The sequence below is a fragment of the Vicia villosa genome, linkage group LG4 (genome assembly GCF_029867415.1).
Source record: "Vicia villosa cultivar HV-30 ecotype Madison, WI linkage group LG4, Vvil1.0, whole genome shotgun sequence".
In the NCBI taxonomy this organism is placed as follows: Eukaryota; Viridiplantae; Streptophyta; class Magnoliopsida; order Fabales; family Fabaceae; genus Vicia; species Vicia villosa.
Genome location: NC_081183.1, coordinates 87,208,630 through 87,234,634, shown reverse-complemented (window position 1 = coordinate 87,234,634; position 26,005 = coordinate 87,208,630). Strand labels below are relative to the sequence as shown.

At 34.5% G+C, this 26,005-nt stretch overlaps 1 long non-coding RNA gene across 1 annotated transcript; it reads right to left on the bottom strand.

Moving 5' to 3' along the window:
- Positions 1-14,606: 14,606 nt before the first annotated feature.
- On the bottom strand, positions 14,607-15,195 carry LOC131599315 (uncharacterized). Its single transcript, XR_009282702.1, has 3 exons — positions 15,143-15,195; positions 14,777-15,063; positions 14,607-14,673 (listed from the first exon to the last, which is right to left on the bottom strand). It is a non-coding gene; the product is annotated as an uncharacterized LOC131599315 (long non-coding RNA).
- Between the last annotated feature and the right edge of the window lie 10,810 nt (positions 15,196-26,005).

The window sequence follows — 26,005 nt, the reverse complement described above, 5'->3', positions numbered from 1 at the left end:
TACAACAGTGGATCTGAAAGACTCGTTGCAACAATTGCATATCGTTTATGCTGCCATTTGTATTCACAACATTAAAATTATATCTCTATCTTATTTTAACAATATATTTTAATTTTTTTTTTTTTAACTATTGGCATTACCTTATTTTGTTTGGATTGATGGAACCGGATGGAGCGGGATGGAATAAAATAATATTTTATTGTTTGGATATTTTAAAAACGGATGGAGCGGAACGGGATAGAGTGGTATGAATTTCATTCCATTCAATCACTTACCACCATTTTTCTTACCCTCCGATTTAGGCAGAATGAACAACTTACTTTATTCCGTCCTAAAATTTCTAAACAATGGAATGGTATTTTCATTCCGCTCCATTCCGCTCCATTGATTTTATGATATCCAAACATAGCATAAATATATCGTCGTGATATTTAATTCATTTGACACAAGGTTCGGTAATATGACGAGTTTTTTATTTTTCAAAGTAAAACTATAATTTGTATTTTGATTTGCACATCAATTTTCTTTCCACTTAATGTTGTTGAACTTGATGTGTCAATTTCTTTAATTCATTTTTTTGAATTTATGAACTAAAATTGGAAAGTTGTGATCGTCTCCAATCTCTTGGCTAATAGTATCTATCAATATTTGAGAGCCACTTTCAATCATCATATTTGTAATTCCCTCATGCCAATAGGTAGCTCAATCTCATGTAAAATCCCTCATATCTCTATAGTAAGAGCATCACAACAATCAATTTTTTTTTGTATATCCTCTCACTGAATTGAACTTCAAATTATCCTTTAGATGATACTCGTAACACCTTAAATAACTCCCGCGTATTTACAATAATTATAAGAGTAAAAATTAACACATAAACATTTAGGATGTCACAATTCAACAAAACCTGCTCATATAGTCGGATGTGCAACACCTGGGATTTAAAAAATTATTAAAATAACAATAAAACATGTCTGAAATTTAAACTTTTATTGCAGCGAAAAAACATCAATAACGTGACAATTTGATAATTCAAAGCATAATCATGTTTTTAAAATACATATAACAATAACAATTCAATGAGATTCCAAATAATCTCTTAAAAACATAAATAACATAGACACATTCCACTTTCCTGGTATTACACATCATAACAGACGCCGACTCTATAAAACAAAAGGGAGACTCCATCTTCAACTCACTTCAAAGTCGAACTACTCTTGAGTATTTGCACGTTACCCACACAACGATCACTACAAAAAAGATGCTCTGCAGCGACGTGGAATACACGTCGCAACGTGCAAAATCACGTGGCAACCAAAAAGTAGCGACATGAGCATATATGTCGCAGGAGCACGCGTGGCAACATTGTAGCGACGTGGAGACCACGTCATAAAGTAGCGACGTGACTCCCACGTCGCAACAGGATTACATAGGAAACAGCTCCCTGCACACACAGCAGGTGTGGCAGGTGTGGGAAAGTGTGTTTGTTGACCAATATAGCGACGTGTTTCCCACATCGCTACATTAAATGCTTTTTTTTTTAAATTTATTCACGCTAGATTTGTTTTGTTTTATATATTTTATATAATTAATTAATATATAATAAAATATATATAATAAAATATATATAATAAAATATATATATAATAAAATTTATATAATAAAATTTATATAATAAAATCTATAAAATAAAATTTATATAATAAAATCTATAAAAACTAATTTATATAATAAATTTGTATAAAATAAATTCATATAATAAATATTATATAACAAATTCAATTAAATAAAACTAAAAATTTAAAATTAATATTTTAATGAATTAAAATGTAGAATATTTTACATAAAAATAAATTTAAAACAAATAAAATACAAAATTTTTCTAAGAGGCATCATCCGGAAAATAATTATCCGGATTAAAATCATCAGCCACCCCGTCATCCTCCGGCTCTTGAGGAGGAGCATTACTGTAATTTCCTCCTCCTTGCATAAACCGTCTCATCTGCTCCTCCATCTCAGCTTGCTTCTTCATAATGCCCTCCATCTGTCGCGTATGCTGCTCCTCCATATCAGACTGCTTCTTCCGCATCATCTCGATCTGGGCCTCACTTTCGCGTCTCGCCAATTGCCTTACTAATTCAGTTTGTTCCTGTGTCAGATTTGGTTGACGCGATCCACCCTCTCCATCCTGAACTCTTTGAAACAGATTGCGGTCACCACGTCTATAGCTGGCCGCCAAATTTCCAGCACCAAAAAAGCAACCATTAGGTCCTTTTTCTTTAATAACCTCACACCAAATATAGTGATCAACACCCGCGTTAAGCGGCTCCCCCTCTGCTGGCATGTATTGAGGATTATTTTCCAGAAAAATGGCAAGTCGGCTATCATAATCTTCCTGCACACATATTCAATAAAAAAATTTAAGTTAAATATTTAAATGCATATTTAATTATACTAATTAAATATGTATATACTATAAATTAAAATATATTAAAAAGTTGCCAAGTGATTTTCACGCCACAGCTTATGATTTGCCACATGATTTTAACGTGGCAATTTATCAATTGCCACATGAAATTCACGTCACAAATTTTGTATTAATTTAAAAAAATAAACAACGTAAATTTCACTTACAAGATACGACTTCGTGCGCTCGTCGACAAAACCTCCCGATCTCCTTGTCCGGGTCCTCGAAATCAGCTCAGGCATCAATGGTTTTCTCCCCAACTCCTTAGCCTAAATAATATAATTAAAAATAATTAGTAAAATATATTATGAATAAAGATGTAACTTAAAAATTTAAAAAATTTTACCAATCGTCGGGCATGCTCGGCGGTGCTAATACTTCCAACTGTGTTGACACAACCGCCCTTTTCAGATGCCCTCATCTTATTAAAAGTTTCTGATTTAGCCTGGAATTCTGGACTCCTCCAATATGTAACAAGCTCATGAAAAACCTCCTCGCCTATCCAGTTAGGACGGATGCCATGAAGCTCATGATTCTCCCTTACTCGCCGCAGCATATCAGACATTCTTTTAGAGCATCTGGTATTGAAAACTTTTTGAACACTTTTTTCACTCAAAGGATCCCACACACATTTCTCCTGCAATAATGTTGTATGACATTAAAATAATGAGAATTTTATTTAAATAACTATAACTAAAACAATAAATTAAATGCATAACCTATATAAATAACAATACCTTAAACATTCTAAACCATTCATCTTTATTTTTGACGTTCCCATAGCTCTTAAAAGCTGATTTATACATCTGCTGAATTATATAGTTAACAACCCTAGCAGCAGTCCGACTCGGTGTAAAACTGAAAAAAAAAATGAAAATGTTAGATATAAATTTATAAAAAAAATGAAAATGTATACATACTATAAAAGTTTTTAAATAGGAAACTTACTTGCTTCCTTCGGGCTGAATCCAAAATCTGCCGTCAATGACATGAATCTCATCGGGATCATCCCTCCCACGAAGATCAGCTTCATCTATCTCATCAACTGCCTCATCAACCTCACGTGCTGGTACATGTGTGGGATGTGGGGTGCGTGAGCCTCCAACCTGTGTGGGGCGTGGACTAGGAGATCGTCCAGCCTGTGTGGGACGTGGACGGGGAGATTGTCCAGCTTGTGTGGGGCGTGGACTAGGAGATCGTCCAGCCTGTGTCGGACGTGTACTGCTGGACCCTCCCGTCTGCTGGAAGGATGAAGTCACCTGGATGGGATATGAAAAACCAGATCCTCCAGTCTACTGGAAGGATGAAGGCATGCCAGTATGGGAGAATGGAAAGCTGGGCGGGGGCACACCAGTATGTGTGAATGGAAAGCTAGGTCCTCCTTCCTGCTGGAAGGACGATGGCACACCAGGATGCTGGAAGGATGGAGGTACCGCTGAGTACTGGAAAGATGCAGGTACCCCAGGCGGGAATGTGTGGGAGGAGAGTAATGGGGTAAAAGCCTGAGTGTAACACCCCATATTTTCTAATTTTAATTTAATCGGAAATTAAATTATTATTTAGAATTATTTGGTATTTTGTTGAATTATTGAAGAATTATGGATTAAGGGCCATTGGGCAGGATGGTGAGATTAGTAGTATGGGGGTGCTAAGTGAGTAAGCCCATTACTAATTATTTTATGTTTTCATAAAATAAAGGAAATAAGGAAAATTGGGAAAAAGGAAAGAGGAACGTGAAAAGCAGAACAAAGGTTTTGGGGAACACGAAGAACCGAAGGAGAACTAAAGAGGGAGAGACCAAAGATTAAGCACTCTTGGCTAAGGTAAGGGGGGACTCTCCGGTTATCATCTATTATCGTATTCTTCAATAATAATATTGATTAGGGATGTTGTTGAGTCAATTGGATTGTATGTCGGGTTTAGGGAGGTTATGAATTGATGAAAATTGCATGGATTTATTGATTGATTATGTGTTATTTTGATGTGTGATGATGAATAATGATGCAATTGATGATTAACTGCCTGTATATGACGTTTAGAGTCAGTTTTGGACTCAGATTGAGTCAGATCGCAGGATCTGACGCAGACCCGAAGGTTGCGAAATCGCCAGTTGGCGCCGCGTCCCCGTGTTGGCGCCGCGAAGGCGTAACTTTTTCTCGTTTCGCGCCGCGTGCATAGGTTGGCGCCGCGAACGCGTTTGTGTGGTTCAGGTCGTGCCGCGAACCTTGGTTGCGCCGCATGCTGTAGCGTTAGTTGTTTTCTTGGAAAAGTTAAATGATGTGTAACTTTCGAACCGTAGGTCCGTTTTTAGTGCCGTTTCGAGCACGATGAATCTTATGAGATAGCCTACGTGTTTAAACGATGAAATGAGATGTGAATCCAATTATTTTTAAATATGATTTTATTTCTTGGTGAATAATGTATCGTACATATATGTGATGAGATATGTCAAATACATGCTATGTTGAAATATTAATCATGTGACGACTTGTTTAATTGGATGGTGTATTGTTGACATATATGATGAAATGTGACAATATATGATGTTGTTTGAAAAACATTATGATGTGATGATTTTTTGAGAATTATATGATGTTGATTGAGTTGTGTTGGAATGATGTGGATACATGTGTGTTCTTCTTGTTAATGATGATGATTAATATGGACACATGTATGTTATTTAATGATGATAATGATGATGATGATTGACTGTATTTTAATGATGCTAATGTATATAAACATACTTTGATGATGATGATGATGTTGATGATGATGATGATGAAATGAGTATTTGACGATGTTACTCATTAGACTTGACGATGGTATAAGTATGTTGTATATATTGCATTCATTCATGTGCATTGATGATACTGTATCCATAAGGGTGTGTTGGATCAGTGAAGGGCATGATTCCCATTGTGTGGAATCTGTGCTGGCAGGGCCGTATCTGGATGATGTTGGATCGGTCATGGGTTATTCCCATTTGATGATGTTGGTACCACATGCATAGTGTCAGTTCATACATATGTATACTTTTATAACATGATTGGAAGTATTCCAGTGTTATAAATATTTGATGACGTGTTGGTTGTGTGTTTTGTTAAACTAATGTTGAGTATGATTATCTGTTTGAAAGATGTGTTTGTTGACGTTTGTGTAAATGATGGATGTTCCTGATAATCTGAATATGAAGAAATTGGGTGAATAATATAACTATGATGTGTTGTTATTTAAGATGCAATAACATTTGTTAACTGTGATGAGACTCACCCTTACTGTTGACATTTTCAGATTGAGGATAGCTGCTTTCGACTTGGTGAGGATTAGCTCATAAGTCGGTTTAGTTGTTGTGTCGGTGTCATGCTATGGTAGATGTAACACTGGGGACACGATGTTTTGAGTTTTGATTATAACGCTATTGTTTATTTTATTTGAAGTCTGATACATTAACGATGTAATGTTGACTTGATGATTTGATTCCGCTGTGTAAACATGATTTTTATCTAATGAGTTATAATTCAGATGTTTCAGTGAATGCATGACATATGTCGAACGTGTGTTTTCTTTTATTATTGAATTGTGACGCCCTTTGCATGTTTACTCTGATTTAATTTTGTTAATTGCCGCGGGGTATTAGAGGGGTGTTACACTGAGTACTGGCTAGAGACATAGGATCAACATGACTCTGAGGGCGGGGACACGCGGCTGTGTGAGGCGCGTCACATACTACTATCCTCGGACGTTGGGACTTCCTACCACTATCTCTACTCTTAGGTGGCATGTTACCTATTTTATTATTCACCAACAAAGATAATAAATTCATTAAGATCAATATATATTCATTAACACTAAATAGATTATTCATTAACACATAATTAGATATTTAATAGATATCCATTAACACATAAATAGATATTCATTAACACATAACTAGATATTCATTAACACATAAATAGTTATTCATTAACACATAATTAGATATTACATTCAATGTTTAGTTAGTCTTCATCTTCGCTATCCATATCATTCTCTTCATCATTCTCTTCATTATTGTCATCGGAACCAATCTCTTCATCATTCTCTTCGTCATTCTCTTCATTATTGTCATCGAATTCAAACTCTTCATCATTCTCTTCATCCACATTATTTGCAACCAACAATATAGATGCATCAACTTGATGTCCCTCAACAGTTGTGTCATTCAAACTTGTAATGTCTTCAGCTGCAACCACTTCATTAATTTGATCAACATCATCAACTTGATAGGCAACATCTTCTACTTGATCGCCATTTTCAATATGACCTTGGGGTTTTGTTTTTATTACAACAAACCATCCTCTTTTACGTGTCACAAATGAAGGATAAGGTACATAATAAACTTTCCTAACAATATTTGACATTATGAAAGGATCATACTCTTTGTATTTCCGGTTCATTTGAATCTCAACAGTACCGTATGACCTGTCTATTTTGGTGCCTCTACTTGGATCATACCATTCACAATAAAACAAGACAACTTTATTTTCTGAATCCAAGTAATGGTATACCAACTCGTAGATATGTTTAATAACTCCATAAAAGTCATCTTCACCACCATCTGTAACTCCTTTTACAAATACACCACTGTTTATGGTTTTTTTTCCCTTCGGTCCATGCCTCAGTGTGAAACTTATATCCGTTCACGAAGGATGTGTGCCAATCATTTGCGCTTTGGATAGGACCTTCTGCCAAGTTTCTCAAGTGGAGTATTTATGGAGTTGGTGGAAACACGGTAGACAATCTTTGCTTGAACCATAAGGGAAATTGAGCATGAATGACGCCGGATGTTGACTGTACACCGGTACTATGAAAATAGGCATTGTTAAATTCCCTACAAAATATACACCATAAGTTAAATAAGTTTGGTATACAGACATTGTCAACAAAGGTAAAAAAACTATTGGGTAAACTTACTCAAGGTATTGTTTAACTTCAACGCAGTTGATCAAGACATGGACATGTGCGGATTGCATTTCTTTCTGGGTCAACCAATGCACACTCTTCTTTCCAGAAGGTCGACCTGGAAGACCGAATACTGATAAGGTTAATTGACTCCTCTGGTTGACATTTACCGGATTCCGTATGGTTCTAGGAGTTAACATCAAGTGATTGAAATAATGACTGCAAAAATGTGATGTTTCTCGATGTAGGTAATGTGCACATATAGAACCTTCAACTCTTGCTTTATTCTTCACTGATCGCTTTGAATCACCCATGAACCTTTCAAACGGATACATCCACCTATATTGAACTGGTCCACCAAGAAAAGCTTCATATGCAAGATGCACAGGTAAATGTTCCATGGAGTCAAAGAAACCAGGAGGAAATACTTGTTCCAACTTACAAAGAATGATTGCAATGTTTTGGTCCAACTTCATGATGTCTTCCACTTTTAAAGCTGACGCACAAATATCTCTAAAAAACTGACTAATTTCAGTTAGTGGATCAAGAACATGTTTGGGTAGCGAGCCAAATGCAATTGGTAACAATTGTTCCATGAAAATGTCACAATCGTGACTTTTCATTCGATGCAACTTCCCAGTGTTAGGGTCAGCACACCTTGATAAATTTGATGAATACCCATCGGGCATTCTCAAATCTTTTAGCCATCGACAAACAGCTTTAGCTTCTTGGGAAGTCAGAGTGAAACAAGCCTTAGGTTTTAATAACTTTCCATTCGGTAGAGGCTTCAACTCCAACTCTCTTCTGTTACACCATTTTTCCATGTCTTGTCTGGCCTTTTCATTATCTTTCGTTTTGCCTTTCACATCCATCACTGTGTTAAATACATTATCAAAAACATTCTTCTCAATATGCATAACATCTAGATTATGGCGCAACAAGTTATCTTTCTAATACGGGAGGTCCCAAAATATACTTCTTTTTGTCCAATTGTGCGTGACTCCGTATCCTTCAATTCGGCATTCTTTGCCAGTATCTGTAAATTTTGGTAGCTCACTAACTTGTTCCCATATAGCCCATGGTGACAATCGAGGCGGAGGTGCATCTTCCACTCGTACATCTTTTTTAAAGTTTGTCATGTTTCTTCTATAGGAGTGATTTCGTGGTAGGAATCTGCGGTGACAGTCAAACCACGAGCTTTTCCCACCTTTATCCAACGTGAACCCTTTGTTGTTTCCCATGCAATGCGGACAACCCATTTTGCCATGCGTACCCCAACCAGACAACATGCCATATGCTGGAAAGTCGTTGATGGTCCACATCAATGAAGCTCGCATTGTAAAGTTTTCTTTACGTGATATATCATAAGTCCTTTCTCCAATCCACAATCTCTTCAAATCATCAATTAAAGGTTGTAAATACACATCAATTCCTGCTTTTGGACTCGAAGGTCCTGGAATGACGCACGTCAAAAACATGTATGGTTTTGTCATGCACATCTTAGGAGGGAGGTTGCAAGGGGTTACAATCACTGGCCAACAAGAATACATACTTCCCGACGCTTGAACATAAGGAGTAAAACCATCTGAGCATAATCCAAGCCTGACATTTCTAGGTTCTGCGGAAAAATCAGGATGTATTCGATCAAAATGCTTCCATGCCTCGCCATCAGATGGATGCCACATAGTGCCTGGACTTGTGTTATTTGTGTGATGCCATGTCATTTGACTTGCACTGTGCATTGAAGCAAACATTCTTTTTAACCTTGGTATTATCGAAAGATAAAACATGGACTTTACTGCTACACGGTATGTATTAGTGTTAACGGCTCTACTTGGAACTTTATATCTTGGACTCATACAAAACTTACATTCCTCCAACAACCCATCTTGAGTACCAAACTCATTGTCGTAGAACAACATACAGCCATTAATGCAACAATCAATCTTTCTTACTCTTAAGCCCAGCTTCGACACCAACTTCTTTGCTTTATAAAATGTTGTAAGCAAGTTGTCTTTCATTGCAGTTGAGTCCAGCATCATCTTTACGAAGAATTCCAAACACTGATCAGGAACATTCCAATTTGCCTTGGTGGCCAACAATCTCACACACATTGATAACTTTGAGTCAGACGATCCATCAAACAACGGCGTATTCATCTCATTCAACAACTGATAAAATTTCTGCGCTTCCTCATTCGGCAACTCTTCCCCACCAAAATATTCAGGTTCATCATAGGTCACGTTCACACCAAAAGCATCCTCAACCATGTCACCAATAAGATTAAAGTTTTCCTCATATTCCACAGGCGGCCGACTACTTGAAGCATGAGAGTTGCTAGTCTCTGGTACGTTACTAGGCAGTTCTTCACCGTTAAACGTCCAAACCCAATAATTTGCAATGAAACCCCTTCTATGCAAATGAGCTATTATTTCATGTGGGTCACTAATTATTGGTCTACATTCACATTTAAGACAGGGACACCTAACTCCTCCTTCGCTTCGACATAATTCCTGAGCAAACGCCCAACTGATAAACCCTTCAACTCCTACTATAAAATTGGGTTTAAGTCCCATTCTTCTTGGAAATGTTCTATCGTACATCCAACTACGATAATACCGATAATATTCCATACTGCACATTTATACAATCATTGTCATTTTGAGTTAGAATACTAATCAACTTAATATTATTCTTAGACGTATACTAGTTAATATTTACTATACTAGTTAATATTAACTACACATTTTAAGCTACACATATTGAAAATATTCTTTAATAAAAATACTACTATTATGTTTTTGTTACATATATAGTAATAAAAATAAAAAATAAGAAATAAGAAATATTACTATTATATTTGGAAATATACAAACACATACATATTATGTTTTTATAACATATAATAAATAATATATATAATAAAAATTAAAAATGAAAACTTTATAATATATAACTATTATATTAGTTTTGAATATATAAAATTTGTTTAAATTATAATAATCTATTTTAAATATAGTATAATATTACTCATTATAATAAACAATATATATAATAAAAATTAAAAATGAAAACTTTATAATATATAACTATTATATTAGTTTTGAATATATAAAATTTGTTTAAGTTATAATAATCTATTTTTTAGAGTGAGAACTTTATAATATATATCTATATTATATTCTTAAAAATGAAAACTTTATAATATATATAACTATTATATTATTTTTAAAATTATATTAATATTTATAATAATCTATTTTATATATTGTAAAATATTAAACAAAAAATTCGTTTTAATAATAATAATAATATATAATAATTTTAATAATAGTTTTAATATATAAATTTTTTCTAATAGTTTTAAAAATATTAATAAAAAATATATTTAATTTTCGTTTTTATTTTATTTACTATATTCTGTTTTATTTTTTAAGATTTCATAAATTATTATTAAATTTATAATTTCGTTATATTTATAAAATAACCTAATTAAAAATAACCTAATAAATCTATTAATCTAAACAAAAAACAAAAATCTATCAAAAATCTATACAAACACATACATATTATCTTAATAAATCTATCAAAAAATTAAAAATTAAAAATGATATATAACTATTATATTAGTTTTGAATATATAAAATTTGTTTAAGTTATAATAATCTATTTTTTAAAGTGAGAACTTTATAATATATATCTATATTATATTCTTAAAAATGAAAACTTTATAATATATATAACGATTATATTCTTTTTAAAATTATATTAATATTTATAATAATCTATTTTATATATTGTAAAATATTAAACAAAAAATTCGTTTTAATAATAATAATAATAATAATAATAATAATAATAATATAAAATAATTTTAATAATAGTTTTAATATATCAATTTTTTTCTAATAGTTTTAAAAATATTCATAAAAAATATATTTAATTTTCGTTTTTATTTTATTTACTATATTCTGTTTTATTTTTTAAGACATAACAATTTTAATATATCAATTTTTTTCTAATAGTTTTACAATATATAAAAACACATTATAAATCTATACAAACACATACATATCTTAATAAATCTACTAAAAAATCTATACAAACACATACATATTATCTTAATAAATCTACTAAAAAAAATCACATTATAAATCTATACCAAAAATCTATACCATAAATCTATACCAAAAATCATTATAAATTATATTAAAAATCTATTTTATTTACTTACCTCTTCTTCAATCTACTCTCCTTCTTCTTCAATCTACTCTCCTCCTTCTTCAATCTACTAAATCTATACCAAAAAAAAATCAAACATTAATAACAGAATAAAGAATAAAATTATAAGATAACACTGATGCAACCTCTTAATTACCTTTGATATCAAAATAATATTTGGATTGATGCAGTTGGATATTTGGAGACTGAATTTCTGGTTTTGGTTTTGGGAGAGAATTGCAAACGAAAATGGTGGAGTGAAGTGAATTGGTTCTTTCTGAAACGAAGGTGTGGTGGAGTGAAGTGAATTGCTTTCATTAATACACAATGTAGCGACGTGACTTAAACCTCACTATTTGCCACGTGACTTCCACGTCGCAACAAGCAAACGGTAATATTTAATTAATGCCTCTGCCATAAATGCTGTTACCTAGTCATTTCAGTGGAACGTTGTAATTTGGTTTAAATGTTGCGACGTGATAACAACGTCACAACTGAATTTTTGAAAATTTGATTCTCCCCCCCCCCCAATCTCCCCCCATGTGAACGTTATAGCTTTTTAAATTTTAATTTATACATTTAATGTAGCGACGTGTAACCCACGTTGCAACTATATTCACGTAACCCAACATCTGACACCTCATTACTTTATGCTTATAAAGTTACTTTAAATTTAAAAGCATGTTGCGATATGGTTGTCACGTAGCTACAGGCAATAATTACCCACGTGACTTCCACGTCGCTAATTTATGTCGCTGGGGAGCACTTTTTTTGTAGTGGATAACATTTAAACAGAAGGGTGGGATATCATGATTATGTAAAGGAATACATGTAGTTTGTTTAGTTGTGTTGTTCTCTAGATGTACTTTCCATTACTTTTTAATGAAAGTTCCTCTCTCTTTTATCCTACTGTTGTGGGAAAGCGTGTTATAATTTTCAATAATATCTATTTCCATAAACTATCCCAAACATTTGCTCTGTTAAATTCTTTACTTCATCATTTTAATCAATGAAGTTTAATTTTTTTGGTTATTCGGTTAAAAGTCTTTTTGATTTCTTACAAAGGGGGAGAAGTAAAGATGATTTTGATATACCTTTTCTTAATAGATCATTCCAATACATGATATGAGATTTTTGCTTCTAACAATGTTTGATTCCGCAACTTTGCAAAAGTTCACTAAAAGTTTAAAAGACAGGAAAAACTGTGAAGGATATTCAGATGACAAGATCAAGATCTTAAGAACTAGCAAGTTTATATGTTCTAAACTAGGTCAAGATTCAAAATGAACCCAATTTTGAAGCTTAGTAAATATTCACAACTAGGTTCTGACAATTCATTACGTTCTAATACACTACAACACGGAAGGGCTTTAAAAGTGCTTTTTATGGGCTTTAAAAGCGCTGTGAAAGGCAGCGCTGGCGTAGGTAACAAAAGCGCTTCAAAAAGCGCTCTGGTAGGCCCCCCCTATAAGAGCGCTTTTCTGGAAAAAGCGCTCTGGTAGGCCCCCCTATAAGAGCGCTTTCCTGGAAAAAGTGCTCTCGTAGCCCCCCCTTTAAGAGCGCTTTTTCCAGAAAAGCGCTCTGATAGCCCCCCCTGTGAGAGTAAAAAAAAAAAAAACGCAACATACGAAAGCGCTTTTGGAAAAGCGCTCTTATAGGGTGGGCTTTAAGAGCGTTTTTTCTGGAAAAAGCGCTCTGATAGCCCCCCCCCTATAAGAGCGCTTTTCCAAAAGCGCTTTCGTATGTTGCGTTTTTTTTTTTATTTTTTATGCTTTTTTATTAATCTTTGGCAGCGCTTTTACAAAGAAGCGCTTTAGTAGGTGGACCTTTAAGAGCGCTTTTTAAAAGCGCTGTCATTGCTAAATGAGGTATTTTAATGTGCAGCCTGTAATTTAATCCTCCCAGTCGACCTGTAATATTTTCGACCTGTAATATGTTTTCAACTTGTAATATTTTCGACCTGTAATTTATTTTCGACGATATTATTTCAGCCATCAGTAAGACAATATATATACTAATATAATACCATTATAATATCCAAAATTATATATATACATCATTACAACATCAATAATATTATAGTTCAAATCGACACAAATCCTACATGAAAAAGCGCTTAATATAAAATTGACACAAATCCTCTTTTATTTCTTCCAACTTAAGTCTCGGGTACCCAGCAGCACGGAATTCGTCAAGGTACTACAAAACAAAAACATAATATGAATGATACATTTAATTAAATGTAATAAATTATATGAAATTATCTTAAGTTATAAATTCATACCGTGAGCGGAATCTCTAATTGATTTTCCTGAAGGATTTCTTTCATAAACCTCAATACAAAGTATCCGCAATCGTAACTGTTTCGCTGTTGCGGACACTACATAGAAAAACAAATAAGATTCTATAGTTGTCATGTTTTATCAAGTAGCATAAATATATTATAAGCAAAATTGTGAAAAATAATGTACCTGCACTTGGATCCAAGTAATGTTGTTAGATTTAGTTCGGGATACCTGTGCGTCCCGTTGACTTCGGAACACTTGTATTGATCTAATTAACAAATATATAAAAGCATATGTTTAGATCAATCCCACAAATAAGTAAATATATAAATATACACGAATATATATTTAGAACGATCCCACTTACAAATCAACGATGTCCTTCGTAGCCGGATAATTGGTCCATTCACCATTTACCGAATTCAGATAATACACGACTTCCCTTATAGGGTTGATAGCAAGCAGCAACCAGTGTGCTCTATAAATTAAAACAATAGGTTATATGAAAATTTTGCTATACACAAAAGAAACAGAGATTAGATGAACAAAGAATGAGAAACTAACCCTACTGGTTGGGTATTATACGCCCAAAGATGCAGACTTTCTGTATTGCCGGTGGACATGAATCTATCGACTAAGCGCTGTCTAACTGATTCCGGTTCCGAAGCAATTTCCATTCCGCTGCAATGGGCGGAAGACACGAAACGGAATCTGTTAGACAATGGATTCCCGCGCAACACTCTGTCATACAACAACCTTAAATAAAAACATAATAAACATTGGATTATTTTCATTGAAATGTGTAAATAAATTATATTGTGGGACTAATTAAATAATATATCGGATGAGTGAATATTACCGGATGTATGAGTGCATGTTAGTGACGCCTAGTTGATCATGCCTAAAAATCTCCTCCAAGTCATCAATTGTAATAAGTGACTTGAATTCAATACCGAAGACACTTTCATCCATATCGATTTCACGTAAAGCACCATCCTTCATATCGGACATATCAACCATTGTTGCGAGCGTCGACCGGTATCGAGGCACAAAAGCACCGCCTTTTTTTCCCGCTGGCTTCGGAGGACCAGTGGGTGGTACGGTACGAACTTGCTGCGTCACTTGTTGTGACTCCCGAGCGGATGCCTAAAAATCATATAAGTTAGGTATAATATAAAATCATGCAGATTTAGATTCAGATTAATTATTAACACTTTAAATGTACCTCTTTTAGTGATGCAACGGACTCCTCCTCCTGTAAAATCCCTTTACCCTTAATTGCGGGATTTATAGGAGCAGTCTAAAATTAAAATGTAAAAAATAATTAATAAACGGTTTAGAATTGACATTCGAAAACTAAATGATTCATAATCGTTTTCAATATACCTCATCACTAATGGTAATGAGCTCCGAGGGCCATGCAACAAATGATCCTATTGCATCTCGCAACAATGTCGTCTCTGAGACCATGTCAGGTACCGGTAGCATCGCATCATGATCTACTACAACATCCACCGATACTTTCAGGTGTCCATCCGTGAGCGGTCTATGGTGAAGTAAATCTCCCAAAGTGTTGTGCACTTTTCCCTTGCCAACTAGTCGATAATTCGGTTCCGATAAGTATAGTTGGCAAGATGAAATGCCCTAAACCAATAGTAAATATAAAGTCATTATCATTAATAAAATAGAACAATTTAAAAGGTAAAAAAATTATAATTACCTCGGGAAATTTCCTTTGATAGTTGATACTAGCCTTATCACTAGTTTCTTTCATCGATGAAGTGTTGCACTTTTCTCTCATATACATCTCTTTATCTCTTTGCAATTCAGAGACTTGTGCTTGCAATTCCTGCAACTTTTGCAACACTTCTTCATTGGTAGGATTTCTTCTCCTAGGACTCTTGTAAAAAGAGGATGGAGTCACACCATGACCCTTACCCCTCACCCGACCGGGATACTCAGGAGCATCTAGTGCTCTACTAAGTACGCTCCCCTCATCGGTGGATGCGAGTTGTACCACATGAAAAGAGTGACATAGATCACTGACATATAATGTAAGTATCAGATATGCCTAAGAGGGGGGTGAATTAGGTTTTCAAAAATTTAATCGGTTTTATGAGAATACTTCTAATAATTTTTGGTTAAGTGTTTGAAGGTTTTTGTATGGTTCTTTCTTTTCTTTGGTAATGGTGATGAAAGCGATAAAATGCGGAAAGATAAAGAACACAACGATATATACTGGTTCCCCTCACAATCCGAGAGTACTCCAGTCCCCTTTCAAACACGAAAGTGATTTCACTATAGTTAGAATTATTGTACAAGCCTATGCCTACTATCTAACCTATAGGGTGATCAAAGGTTCTTAACACCTTTAAGATCAATCAACACTAATGTGGATGAAGAACAATCCTCTTCAAACACAACACTTACTTCCAACAATCCTGGATAGTAAGGAAATAATTTTCTTTGAATTTTTACAAGAGATTTAGATGAAGTTTGTATAGCACTATCAATCTTGGATTGATCTTCTTCTTCAAATAAACAATTCTCAAAATGAATATAAGTGTTCACAATGTATGCATGAAACTTTGAATGAATTTATCAATGAAAATGTGTATAGAAAGTTTCACTTTAAAGTAAGGATTTGATGAACACTTGGAAATATTGAAAGATGAAGATTTATGAAAGTTATGAATTGTTAATGAAGAAGGTGAATTTTGAATATGAAAGATATAGTATTTATAATGTGCTAAACACCTCTTTGAATGGTTATTTTTCCATGAAGCAATGCAATGATTAAGTGGTATGAAAACAAATTCGTTTGAATGAAATCATGCAATGGAAAAACACACTGGTTCAGTAGGAACCGGTTTCTGCCTGGGACAACCCGGTTCCTGCTGAATGTTACAGCAGAAAAAATTCAAATTTTGAACTGAGGAACCGGTTCCCAACTAGGGACAACCCGGTTCCCCATAGTAAACCACAGAGAGCTGAAAACTGAAAATGTTGGGAACCGGTTCCCCCATAGGGACAACCCGGTTCCTAAAACCTTTATTTTGAATTTTAACTTTGAAAAAGGTTTTAAATGAACTTTTGAATGATGACACTTTGTAGTATGTTTATGATATGCATGAAAATATATTTGTGAACAATTATATGTCAAAGTGAGTATTGTTTATACCTTTGACATTTTATCTTGATTCTTGAATCCTCACAATTTCTTCAAGACTTTGAAATGATGTATTTTTGCTTGATACTTGAAATTCTTTTTACACATCCTTTATAAAAGCTTGATGTCCATATTGTCTTCATCAAAACAAACTATGCTTGAGAAGCTTGCATTTACATTCTCCTCCTTTTTGATGATGACAACCAAGTCTTGAAAAAGTTTTGAAAAAGTTGTTTTTTTGCTTTTGAAATACTGTTGAACAATGCAAGGCTCCCCCTATGTTAGAGACTCCCCCTAAATCCATGATTCCTTGATTTATGGTGATGAGTTTCATTTGATAATTTTAACAATGGCCTGCATTTTTCTTTAAAACAAAACAACCAAAAAACACATGCATATTCTTCTCCCCCTTTGTTATTATCAAAAAGGATGGGGAAAAAGAAAAAAATATATGAAATATAACATAATGTGAAATACCACAAATATAACACACAATGAAACATAACATGATTTAAACGATACGAAACGTAGTTTTTCACGATTACAACACAAACACAAATAGTCCTAAACATCACGAAACATAAATGGAACATTGTTTAGAAAACATAAGTAAATAAAAACTAATAATAGAAAGAAAAACATAACATAGAAATTAAAGCACATAATTTAGTCACTTTCATCCATTTGTTCTCCATCATCATCATCATCTTGTTCATCTTCTTCTTCACTACCTTCTTCTCCCTCATAATGAGCCAAGATCCGCCTTTGAGTCCGTTGAATTTCCCGCATTTGTCTTCTCATAAGGTTATGCTCATAATTGTTCTCCCGCTTGTTGTTATCAATAGATGTTTGAATGGAGCAAAGCTTGGCAAACATCATCTCCATTGTGTATCCACCTCCGGGAGGTTGATAGATTTGTGGCACGGCCGGTTCGAAGTCAACTTTGTAGAAAAATCTACCTTCACGATCCGTAACAATTCCGGTATTTTTAAGAGCGGTAGCGGTGGTGATAGCACACTCTTGTTCATCCATATTTTTCTTCGGTTCCCTTTGGAGGAGAACACCAGCATTCCGAACAATATGAGAGATGGCCCTTGCATAAGGTAAGCCTCCTTTAAGGGAAGCCATAAGCTGCATGTGGCGCATAATTGAAAGAGCCCAATTGACTTCAATGCCACGTCTTAGAGCAAGCAAAACCATCAACTCGAACTCATTGACCCTGGAATGATTAGAATTCTTTGGAAATAAAACATAAGCAATGATAAGATGGAGCATCCTATCACTCACCGATAAGCTTGAACCGAACATGTTAAACTTGGTAGCCAGCTGTTGGCGAACTCTGTCGCGTTGAGTTGGTCGGCACATATCCACAAAAACATCAATCTTACTATACGGTTGCCAATCCTCCGGAATGTTACCTTGAAGGAGTACTAAACCCTGAGATGGAATTCCTAATATTCTTCCAAATTCCTCAACATCTAAACATATTTATTTATTTGAAACTTCAGACAACAATGTGAAATCATCAAACTCATCGGTCACTATCCTAAGATTATGATAAAATTCTCTAACCAAATCCGGGTAATAATCACCATGGTCAAGAACAAAATTAGCGACCCCTGCATTAGCTAATCTAGCCGGAAAATTGAAGCTATGATTAGGAAAAACAGGGAGATTACTGTACTTTGCCGGAAGGAGTTTTCGACTCCGAATTTTGAATGTGAGTCTCCGACTCTTGACAGTTGGTTGGATTTCTTGAGGTTCTTCACTAGCCTCACCAACCTTGTTCTTCCCCTTAGCATTTCTTGAAGCTCTTGGTGGCATGATTGAGAGTTAGGGTTTAGGTTGGGATTTTCGGATTTGGTGAGTGGAGGAGGATATGAGTGAGATATGTGAAAGAATGGAGGATGATATATAGGTTTGAGGTAGTGGGTAATTAAATTTTGTGAGTTAAAGTGAGATAGTGGAGCTTTTAATGGAGTTTGACAATGGAGGTGGAAGGGTTTGGAGAAGATGAAGATGAGTGAATATATTGAATGAGAGTAAATGAGTGGATGTGAGTGAGTGAGTGTGTTTTTAATATATATAAAAGGCATTTAAAACTTAAAAAATAAACAACTTTTACGTTACAGCCAAACAAAGAAAATCTGGAAAAAATATACGTGGGAACCGGTTCGTCCCTACATGGGAACCGGTTCCTGAAGCACATAAAAACAACGCCTCTGGAAATTACTATGGGGAACCGGTTCGTCCCACATAGGAACCGGTTCCTGGACTGAAAATTTCCAAAAACTTTTATTTTATGAAAAATAAAGCATACATATGATACATAATTACCAAGTCATAATAAATGAACATTTATAAAGCACTTTTAACTTATAAAATGTTAGAAACGTGTACCTTTGATGTATGAAACTGACGAACAAATTTTAAACATCACATTCGTCTAAAATTCCAAGCTCTCGTCGAATTTTGTAAAACAATTCTTTTGGGAGAGGCTTGGTGAAGATATCCGCAAATTGATTATGAGTATCTACAAAAGTGACTTCAACATCTCCTTTAAGCACATGATCGCGAAGAAAATGATGTCGAATGTCTATGTGTTTGGTTCTTGAATGCATGACCGGATTCTTTGTAATATTTATAGCACTTGTATTGTCGCATCAAAGAGGAATGCATCCGAGATCAAGTCCGTAGTCACGAAGTTGTTGCTTAAGCCAAAGAATTTGTGCACAACAACTACCCGCTGCTATGTATTCAGCTTCGGCCGTACTAAGAGCAACACATGCTTGCTTTTTACAAGCCCATGATACTAATGCATTTCCAAGAATATGACAAGTACCACTTGTGCTTTTACGATCAGTTTTACATCCTGCATAATCCGCGTCAGAATAACCAATTAAATTGCAAACACTACCTTTTGGATACCATAAGCCAACGTTGGTCGTTCCTTTGAGATACTTCATGATTCTTTTAACCGCCATAAGATGTGATTCCTTTGGATTTGCTTGAAAGCGAGCACAAAGACAAACACTAAACATTATGTCAGGACGGCTTGCCGTCAAATATAATAACGAACCAGTCATACCTCGATACTTAGTAATATCAATTGGAGTACCGGATTCATCTTGATCAACATATGTACCGGAGCCCATTGGAGTATTCATTGCTTTACAATTATCCATATCAAACTTCTTCAATAATTCTTTACAATATTTGGATTGATTGATAAAGATTCCATCTTTGAGTTGCTTAATTTGTAGTCCAAGAAAGTAGTTCATCTTTCCCATCACAGACATCTCGAATTCTCCTTGCATCATCAATGAGAATTCCTCACACATTTCTTTGTTAGTCGATCCAAAAATGATATCATCAACATAGACTTGAACCAATAAAGTGTTACTCTTGATTCTCTTAATGAACAAAGTTTTATCAACCTTACCCTTTTCGAAACCCTTTTCACACAAAAAATTGATAAGTCTATCATACCATGCTCTTGGTGCTTGCTTTAAGCCATAAAGAGCCTTTCTCAACTTAAAGACATGTGTAGGATTCTTGAAGTCTTCAAATCCCGGGGGTTGTTTGACATAGACTTCTTCATTGATGTAGCCATTCAAGAATGCACTCTTGACGTCCATTTGATAAAGCTGAAAATTTAATGAACATGCATAAGCAAGTAAAAGACGAATAGCTTCTAACCTTGCAACCGGAGCAAATGTTTCTTCAAAGTCGATTCCTTCTTCTTGATTGTAACCTTGGGCCACCAATCTTGCTTTGTTTCGAACAATTATACCATTCTCATCAAGTTTGTTTTTAAACACCCATCGAGTACCTATGATGTGTTTATTACTTGGTCTAGGCACAAGTTCCCAAACTTAATTTCTCTCGAATTGATTTAATTCTTCTTGCATTGCATTTATCCATTGATCGTCTCCTAAGGCTTCATCAACTTTGGAAGGTTCAATTTGAGAAACAAAAGCCATGTGTAAGCAAGCATCTTTGAGATTTAATCTTGTTGCAACTCCTTGACTAATATCACCAATAACTTTATCAATAGGATGATCTCTATGAGTTCTCCATTCTTTTGGTAGATCATTGGTGTTTGATTCTTGTTGTACACTTTCTTGTTGAACACTTTCTTGTTGAACTTCCGGTGCCTTCGCAATTGTATCATTTGAAAGTTCTTCCGAGGGTAAATCTAAAGGATCATCATCATCACAAACAACTATTTCCTCTTTGGAAGTGTTAGTCTCATCAAAAGATACATGCATGGATTCTTCAATAGTCAAAGTTCTTTTATTATAAATTCTATATGCTTTACTAGAAAGAGAATAACCAAGAAATATACCTTCGTCGGATTTCTCATCAAACTTACCAAGATTGTCTTTGTCATTGTTGAGAACAAAGCACTTGCATCCAAAAATGTGAAAGTGAGCAATGTTTGGCTTTCTTCCTTTGAAGAGTTCATATGGAGTCTTCTTTAAGATAGGTCTAATGATTACTCGATTTCCAACATAACATGCCGTACTAACCGCATCCGCCCAAAAATATTTAGGAAGATTTGCATCACTAATCATTGTTCTTGCAAGTTCCACTAGAAACCTATTTTTCCTTTCAACTACTCCATTTTGTTGTGGAGTTCTTGGTGCTGAAAAATTATGAGAGATACCATGTTCTTCACAAAATTCTTCAAATGATGTATTTTGAAGTTCTCCACCATGATCACTTCTTATGGATACAATCTTTAATGATTTTTCATTTTGGATTTGTTTTGCATACTTCTTAAAGGCTTTAAAAGCATCACTTTTCTGCACAAGAAACAAAGTCCAAGAATATCTAGAATAGTCATCAACAATAACTAAAGCGTATACATTACCTCCGAAGCTTCTTGTCCTTGATGGACCAAATAAATCCATATGCAACAATTGAAGTGGTCTTGTTGTAGTCACCACATTCTTTGGTTTGAAAGATGATTTAGTTTGCTTTCCCTTTTGACATGCATCACATAATTTATCTTTGACAAACTTTATCTTAGGTAGGCCAATAACAAGATCATGTTTGGTTAATTTATTTAAATGATCCATATGAATATGGGCTGCTCTTTTATGCCATAACCATGATTCATTATTGTTTACCAAAAGACATTTTACTTTCAAAGATAAATCATTTAAAGAAATCATAAAAATGTTATTAATTCTTGTACCTTTGAGTTTTACCTCATTGGTGACTTCATCGATGATCAAGCATTCTTCCTTAGTGAATTTGATCTTGAAGCCTTTGTCACAAAGTTGGCTAATGCTTAGAAGATTATGCTTTAGTCCTTCAACATAAAGAACATCTTCAATTGATGTGAAAGGTGGTGCACCAACTTTGCCTTTGCCAAGAATTCTTCCCTTATTGTTGTCTCCATAAGTGACAAAACCCTTGGCCTTTAACCTTAGATCTGAAAATTGGTTTAGGTCACCCGTCATATGCTTTGAACAACCACTATCTAGATACCATAGGTTTGAAGTGGTCTTCAAGCATGCCTACAAAACAAATTAAGTTTTTTTAGGTACCCAAATGGCTTTGGGTCCATCATAGTTAGTTCCTTTCTTCACCCATACATAATGTCCACTAGGAACACTAAAGTTCCTTACATAACAAGCATTGGGTGTGTGACCAATAATACCACAATAAAAAGAAGTAGGTTCAAAGCTACTTCTATATCTAGGAGGATAAGATTTCTTCTTAACAAAGTTCTTCCTTTTAGGATAATGTTGCATTACTTTAGGCTTGATCACTTTCTCTTGAATTGGTTGGTTACTAGCTTTGACAAAGATAGTCTTGTTTGATGTTGGTTTATCAAATTTAGAGAAACCAAGTCCGCTCTTATCATTGGAGTATCTTTGTGTGCTAAGAACATTTTCCAATCCAATTTGCCCTTTTTCATATCTTTCTAAAACACATTTTAATTGGACAATTTGGAAGGAAAGTGATTCACAATTCTTGCATGCAACATTATCTTCTTGAACACTAATAATTTTTTCTTTGTCATCTTTATGTTCTACTTCATTTATCTTAACCTTCTCTTCCAAAAATAGTATGATTTTCTTTTGAGATGAGATAGTTTTATAGAGAATTTTGCATTCTTTTAATAATTCTTCTATTGCACCTTGTGCACCATTATCAAAAAGAGAATCATCATAACTAACCTCGCCTTCTTCATCGTCGGAGTGGTGTGATGCCATTAGTGCTAGGTTTGCACTTTCGTCACTATCGGAGTCCGATGAGGAACTTACTTCATTATCTTCCCATGCTATGTAGGCCTTTTTATTTTTGAACTCCTTTTTACCTTTGAATCCATTCTTCTTCGAAAGCTTTGGACATTCCGGCTTTATGTGTCCTTGTTTCCCACATTCATAGCATGTAACTTCTTGTGATGAAGTGGATGCTTCTTTATCTTTATGCTTTGAGAATTTCTTTCTTTTGACATAGTTAGTATTATCAATATTATTTTTATTACCAAAAAATTTGCCTAACCTTTTTACAAGAAGCAAGAAGTTTTCATCTTCATCCGATGCATCTTTCACTTTGCTTTCTTTTGAATCTACCTTTAATGCAATGCCTTTGGATTTCTTCTCTAAGTTCTCATGCTTTTCCAATCTTCCAAGTTCTGTCTCATATTCTTGAAGTTTTCCAAACAATGTTGCGGAAGTCAATTTTGACAGATTTTTCTTTTCGGATATCGCCGTCACTTTTGGTTGCCACTCCCTTGTCAAAGATCTGAGCACTTTAAGATTGAGTTCTTCGGTAGTAAGAGTCTTACCAAGTGCCTTCAAGTGATTTGTCAAATGTACGAATCGTTTTTGCAAATCGAGAATAGTTTCTCCGGGCTTCATTCTAAACAGTTCGTACTCTTGGCTTAAAGTATTCAACCTTGATCTTTTAACTTCAGTGGTACCTTCATGAGTTTCTACAAGAGTATCCCAAATTTCCTTTGATGTAGTACATGCCGATACTCGGAAGAATTCATCTATACTAAGAGCACCTTGAAGAAGATTGACCGCCTTTTTGTCAGCAAGAACCCTTTTTCTATCATTATCATCCCATGACGCTTTAGGTTTCTCCGATCCACACCATTAACGACCGTTATAGGAACATGAGGACCTTGTAGGACAGCCTCCCAAACTTCTTCTCCTTGTGCTTCTAGATGAGCATTCATTCGGATTTTCCAAAAGTCAAAATATTCACCACAAAACAATGGGGGCTTGTTGTTAGAACCACCATCTCTGAAAACCGGATTTTGATTTGCGGAAGCCATTCTGGATCTTTAGGAACAAGTTACCTATAACTTGCTCTGATACCAAATGTAAGTATCAGATATGCCTAAGAGGGGGGGGGGGGGGGTGAATTAGGTTTTCAAAAATTTAATCGGTTTTATGAGAATACTTCTAATAATTTTTGGTTAAGTGTTTGAAGGTTTTTGTATGGTTCTTTTCTTTTCTTTGGTAATGGTGATGAAAGCGATAAAATGCGGAAAGATAAAGAACACAACGATATATACTGGTTCCCCTCACAATCCGAGAGTACTCCAGTCCCCTTTCAAACACGAAAGAGATTTCACTATAGTTAGAATTATTGTACAAGCCTATGCCTACTATCTAACCTATAGGGTGATCAAAGGTTCTTAACACCTTTAAGATCAATCAACACTAATGTGGATGAAGAACAATCCTCTTCAAACACAACACTTACTTCCAACAATCCTGGATAGTAAGGAAATAATTTTCTTTGAATTTTTACAAGAGATTTAGATGAAGTTTGTATAGCACTATCAATCTTGGATTGATCTTCTTCTTCAAATAAACAATTCTCAAAATGAATATAAGTGTTCACAATGTATGCATGAAACTTTGAATGAATTTCTCAATGAAAATGTGTATAGAAAGTTTCACTTTAAAGTAAGGATTTGATGAACACTTGGAAATATTGAAAGATGAAGATTTATGAAAGTTATGAATTGTTAATGAAGAAGGTGAATTTTGAATATGAAAGATATAGTATTTATAATGTGCTAAACACCTCTTTGAATGGTTATTTTTCCATGAAGCAATGCAATGATTAAGTGGTATGAAAACAAATTCGTTTGAATGAAATCATGCAATGGAAAAACACACTGGTTCAGTAGGAACCGGTTCCTGCCTGGGACAACCCGGTTCCTGCTGAACGTTACAGCAGAAAAAATTCAAATTTTGAACTGAGGAACCGGTTCCCACCTAGGGACAACCCGGTTCCCCATAGTAAACCACAGAGAGCTGAAAACTGAAAATGTTGGGAACCGGTTCCCCCATAGGGACAACCCGGTTCCTAAAACCTTTATTTTGAATTTTAACTTTGAAAAAGGTTTTAAATGAACTTTTGAATGATGACACTTTGTAGTATGTTTATGATATGCATGAAAATATATTTGTGAACAATTATATGTCAAAGTGAGTATTGTTTATACCTTTGACATTTTATCTTGATTCTTGAATCCTCACAATTTCTTCAAGACTTTGAAATGATGTATTTTTGCTTGATACTTGAAATTCTTTTTACACATCCTTTATAAAAGCTTGATGTCCATATTGTCTTCATCAAAACAAACTATGCTTGAGAAGCTTGCATTTACATATAAGAGATAAGAGTTTCACAGAAGAGGAATGGAGTAAGCCAGTCTTCATAAGGAAGAAGGTACAATACAGGTTACAAATATGATATTAAATAAAGGCTTAAATGCACTTTTAGTCCCTGTAAGTTAGTGAGTTTTTAATTTTCGTCCTTGTAAGTTTTTTTCTTTGGTTTGAGTCCCTATATCTTACTTTTGGATTGAGGTTTACTCCCTAAAGCCAAAATTCGCAGGAAAATCTGCAAGTTTCCTACGGATTTTCCTATGAC